Below are 6,000 nucleotides of genomic sequence, written 5' to 3'. Positions count from 1 at the left end.
CCCGTGCCCCTGCCTGCCCCCCGCCTGCAGGCTCAGTTCTCCCCCTCCTGCCTCATTGCCGTGCTACATCTCTACACCTACGCCGCGACCCCCATGTTCCATACGCCGCTGCGCCACAGCAGTAGTGTTGTTCCATGCCGGGTCTTTAAACGCTTCCACAATGAGAAAACCTGTTCCCCACCCCTGTGCAGTGCCCAGGCTGGGCGTTTCCCACTTGCTTGTCGATCCGTAACTTCTGATCATGAAAAATTCCACCGCAAGAAACCTCTGAAGATAAATACCGGCATTGATGGGACTGCTCTGCCTGGGGTAGCCTGGCTGTGGGCTGGAGGGGAAATGAGTCTCTTCTCTGCACAGACTGGGGAAAAACAGCTTAATAATATCTGGAAAATAATAAAGACGGGGACAGAAGCATAAGGGGATTTGGATCATAGAATCATATGGTTGGAAGGGACCTCTGGGATAATCAAGTCCAACCGCTGATCCACTACTGCCACGGTTATCAGACCGCGGCACTGAGTGCCACATCCAGTCTCTTTTTAAATATCTCCAGGGACAGAGAATCCACTACTTCCCAGGGCAGCCCATTCCAATGTCTGATCACCCAAGAAATTCTTTCTAATATCCAGCCTAAACTTCCCCTGGCACAACTTGAGACCATGCCCTCTTGTCTTGCTGAGAGTTGCCTGGGATAAGAGACCGACCCCCACCTGGCTACAACCTCCTTTCAGGTAGTTGTAAAGAGTGATGAGGTCTCCTCTGAGACGCCTCTTCTCCAGCCTGAACAGCCCCAGTTCCCTCAGCCTCACCTCACAGGACTTGTGCTGGAGTCCCTTCACCAGCCTGGTTGCCCTCCTTTGGACCCGCTCCAGGACCTCGATATCCTTCCTAAACTGAGGGGCCCAGAACTGGACACAGGACTCAAGGTGTGGCCTCACCAGTGCTGAGTACAGGGGCAGAATCACTTCCTTGGACCTGCTGGCCACGCTGTTCCTGATGCAGGCCAGGATGCCATTGGCCTTCTTGGCCACCTGGTCACTCTGCTGGCTCATGTTCAGCTTCCTGTCAATCCAGTCTTCCCTTCTTGCTCAGTTTTCATCCTAGGTTTGCTATGGTGAGCACTCCCATGGGGATTACACATGCCCCCAATGGCCATGCATCCATCTTCTGAAATGCTGCCCCCAGGACAGGAGTATGACTGAGACTGCCAACACCAAACCAGGCAAGAACCACCAGGCCCTTTGCTGGGTTTAATGTGTTGGGTGGACATGCCTGAAGGAAGACAGCCAGGTATCCAGAGTGGCTGCAGGAAAAGGTGACACCTCATGGTGTGGTAATGAGCACCCTGCTTGCTGCAGCTGACCTTCACAGAATTTGGATACACTATGGGCAAGCTGCACATATGCCAAGCCTTTGACTGCAAATGCTGTTGATATCAACCTCAGTTTTCATTGACAGGTAATTCTTGACTCCTGTGGTTCCAAAGAAACATTCAAATACATTAATAAATTTATTAAATGCTAGGAAAGCTGTTCGAATCTCCAGTCAGTTTTTATAGGAAAAGAAACAGTTGATAACAGAAACAAGAAAGAAACCATTATGGCTCTGACTATAACCAATACACTTATCTTCTCTCTGTCCAGCTTTCATGCTACACCCCTCCCATTTCATACTGGCCTTTTTCTGAAATAAGATACATATCGTGTTTAATACATATGCTATACAGTTCTTCCATCAAAAGGGAAATAACACTGCTTGTACCCATCCACACTCTGCATTTGTAACAGTTCGTTCTGTATAAAACTCCAAAATTACAGCAAAAATATAGCCTGACATAGACTGGAACTCCAGTTTGGAAAAAACAATGACCACTTTGACACCCTTTGCCTCCTAAGCTGCATTCATAGGAACACAGGTCATACAAAGGAAGGACCTGTAGGACATTATAGAGCATTCACCTAACGTGATAATGCAGCTGCCAATCTTGGAGCTGGTGTTTGACGCTTTTCATCCATCCAAGTACACGCATCTCTTCATTCCTCTATTATTTTAGCCCTTTATGTTCTACTTAAATATTTTTATGAATGTATTCTCAGTGGTGGTCTTGTATCTGGGCCTACACTGGATGGTACAGGATTTTTTATGAAGTATTTGCAGTGAGTTGTAATGACAATGCCTACAGGTCTGCAAGCAGTTAGTGCTGCACAAACTGGATTATAAATTTTTATGCTTGGTGTTCAGGTACTTACTATGCACTCAAAGTTTTTAAGCTTATGAAAAAAAACCAAACACTGAAATTTTATTTTATTGTACCTTAAGTGTTTTTAAGTTTTAAGTGTTTAAGTTCTATTGCTTGTGTTTGGAATGGCAAATGTAAGGACTATGCCACAGACACTAAATTGGGCAACTAAGTCTGTAAATTATAAGCTTAGGTCACATGCCATTTGCTGGCTGAGTGTTCCAAAGATCATATTGCAAAGCTCCATTTGCTCACAGTGCACCTTCCTCATACAAAAAGCTCTTAAAAATTTGGATGAAAGCAAATGTGCAAGGTTGCAGGAATTCTGCTGCCCTTGGCAAATGGAAAATGTCCATACTCAAAAACCTGCAATTAACTGTGAAAATATTTACTTAACAGTTTTCTGTCCCAAACAGGCTTATACTGTATTTTTACCACATTTGCCTCTTCTGTTGCCAACAAATAACATTTAAGACTACAGTACCTTACTTCTGAGAGTATTAATTCACAAGTATTAAATATTAAGTCTTACAAACGCTAAGAAATATGTTTAAAAAGTAGACTTGACTGAGGAGAAACCCTTTTGGTGTGAAGAGAGCAACCTTTGTTCTTCAGTTACATTTCATGAAACTACAGGACTATGTAGCTGAATGCATAGGACATAGGTGTGCATTGGAAGATCAAGGTTCCATATCTAGGTCTGCTGTTAATGTCCCGTTGACTTTGCTGAATGAATTATTTCCTTTGCCACTCTGTAGTTGCTGTCTTACTGTTGAGGTTGCCAACTTCTGAAGGACTGTTACTCAGTACAGGATACACCTTCCATATGCTGCAATGGGGGTCTTAAGCCCTGGCCAAGTGATGTCCTTTCCCAGACTGTATCAAACCTGTATGCTTTTTCTGAAGCATAGTTTATCAAACATGACACTGAGTTCTTTATGGTATAGAAATCAATCTTTCTAAGAATTGCAGAGGCCGTGGGTTCGAGACTCAGAAGCCTCACCCTGACAGTGATGAGCTCTAGTGGAGCAATGAAGGTAGCGCAGTGCTGAAAGAAGCAGTTAAAGCCAAGCATGCCGAGATTGTGAGTTCCAGTGTGAGCTGAGTTTGTATATCAGGCCTTACCTTTTGGGAAAGAAATCTGACAGAAGTAAAACAGGTTCATAATCTGATTCATTCTACACATCCAGTATTAATCTTATTGATCTTTGAAAGAAATAATAATGCTAAATGTAGCAAGACGAACCTCTTTTAGGGAACGGTGCTTCAAGGTCCAACCAGGTGTTCCAGCAGAGACTCACAAACAGTGCTCTGAGTCTATAGCCCTCACAGTTGACTGGCCTGGATCATTGCTGTTGCTCCAAGAGCAACTGACCTCTTGGATGGCTTGCTCAGGACTGAGCCCAGCCTGTGACTCAGGCCTCACCTTTTATTGGCCCCCTGCGCAGTGAGGGCCTGCCCTAATCAGGCACAGGTGGGCTTAACACAACCTCATGCCCACTACCTGGTAATTAGTGGCACCTGGTTGCCTCATTTCACTACAAAGAATCATCCTGTTCATTCCTTGTCTCTCTTTTAATTCTTATTTTTCAGCCATTATGAAGGGGGAAAAAGAAGGGTGAGGAGGTGCATAGGACTAGGAAAGTGCAGAACTGTTCTGTCAGACCTATGTTTTGATACCCACAGAAAAGAAAAACCTGTGAAGTGGCTGGCAGCAGACTCAACCTTAAACCTGTACAGTCAACAGAGCTTTCAACATCTGGATTTACCTCTGCCTACACAATTAAAATACAATGCTCAGGTCATTGGGTAGTAAGGATTTGATGGGGGACTCTGTTTATTACTGTAAGGAAAAAAGGAATTTTATTTATTTATTAAAGGAATTTTATCCTTTATTACTGTAAGGAAAAGTAGGTCACCGTAGACAGAACTTACACTTTTGTATGGTACAAGGTACAGCTGGACAAAGGGGAAAGTTCAGGGCCCCGGCTGCTAGCACAGCACTGACACTCAGTAAAACAAGCACAGTAATAGAAGGAAATAGGGTGAGATTTAGAAAAAAAGAAAAACAACTAAGAAAAGACAACAACTAAGAAAAGTCTTCAAGAACCAAAACATTAACAGTTTGATTTTTAAAAATACCTAAATTCCTTTTGGGAATCTGGGAAGGCTGTACAACTTCATGTGAAAGCCAAGACAATTCTGCCAGCTTCACTGTCTCATACATCTTGACTTCTCTGATCTCAGAACATTTTATGCTGCTGACCTCTAGTGAAGCAGGATTTTAGCTCTTACTCTTTTGCTGTTTTCTTTTATGTTGGCATCAACCTTTCTAGAAAAAAAGTTATATACTTCCAGATGAAGGACAGCAAAGTGGTTCACCTGTTTTTCTCATTTAAGCAGTAATGCTTTCTCACATAACCAAAAAGGAAGTGTCTTTCTGGCAAAACTTACTTGTGATTAGCAGTCTCCCTTTTGCCAAATTTTCTGTTTGTTGAACGAAAAGTGAGCTGAATCTATGCTGATAGTGTCATAGTGTTCATTCTGTGTTCCAAAATACCTTACAGTAGGATATGGGATATAGCCTTTCAGTGCTCTTGTATGAAATATATTACCCAGCCATTGCAAAAGAAACAAATGGCCCTTTAGAATTTTTTTAAGAACTCACACTCAAATACTTCCTCTCAGAAAAAATGTTGATCAGAGCACACATGTAGTATGTGTATATATAAAGTATAAAGCAAAGCAAGCAAAAATTTACTATGCATAAACACAGAAGAAAAAGCCAAATACCTGACATCGAGTTTTTATTGATTTTTGTGTAAAACACAGTCTATGGAAAAATAGATAAATGCATTACTAATAATTTATAATAGCCCTGTTCAGAGAGACAGCACAAACAAATTGACACAACAACAAAGAGAATATTGCACATGAGAGATGTACTATTCTCACTGCAAGATGCTGCCAGCAAGGCATGACAAACAATACATAACGATAGAGATCACTGTTCAAGTCAGCTCAATGTGTCACTTATTTTAAAGGCTGTAATCTAATTAATTCAAGCAGTATCATAAGATACAGTATTAGTACTGCAACATTATTAATTACATGGATAAGAAAGTACTACCAGATGAACAACCTAGAAATCAAAAACATGTAAAAGAAATGCACTGTCTGAAAGAAACTATACGTATACAACTTCTAGAGAAAATCTTCACATTCAGAGAAAATTTTCTAACTTTTCTAACTGTACTTATACCTGTGAAATTTATAGCTGCTTGGGAACTCATTGCTTTATATTAATTAATAATTTCCCTTAGTGCTAGATGGGCAGCATGTAAAGCTAGTAAAATAGACACACACACACAGACACACTATTTTATCAGCAATTAATGCCAAAATAAGAATACAAACGTACTTTCTCATGTTGGCACATCATATAATCACAGTGTTAGAACAAAAAGTTAAATGTGGCACCAATCCACAGTAACCATTACAAGTTATATATGCAAAGAACTTGCAAAACAATTACAAAATAATTAATCTCTAAATAATTCAAGAACATGAATACTTAACTTATACAAATTTAATAGGATTGTAAGATAAAATTAAAGATATATGGAACTTGTAACAGGACTGTATTTCAGACAGTGTAAAGAACGAATACCTTAATATCCACAGAAATCAAATAACCTGCTGCTAAATACACGGAAGTCTGAATTTTCTAATACTATATGTAAAGTTCTGTATTACATATT

Source organism: Calypte anna, chromosome 2, assembly GCF_003957555.1.
Source record: "Calypte anna isolate BGI_N300 chromosome 2, bCalAnn1_v1.p, whole genome shotgun sequence".
In the NCBI taxonomy this organism is placed as follows: Eukaryota; Metazoa; Chordata; class Aves; order Apodiformes; family Trochilidae; genus Calypte; species Calypte anna.
The sequence above is the reverse complement of the archived record's forward strand: the minus strand, read 5'-3'. Positions refer to the sequence as shown.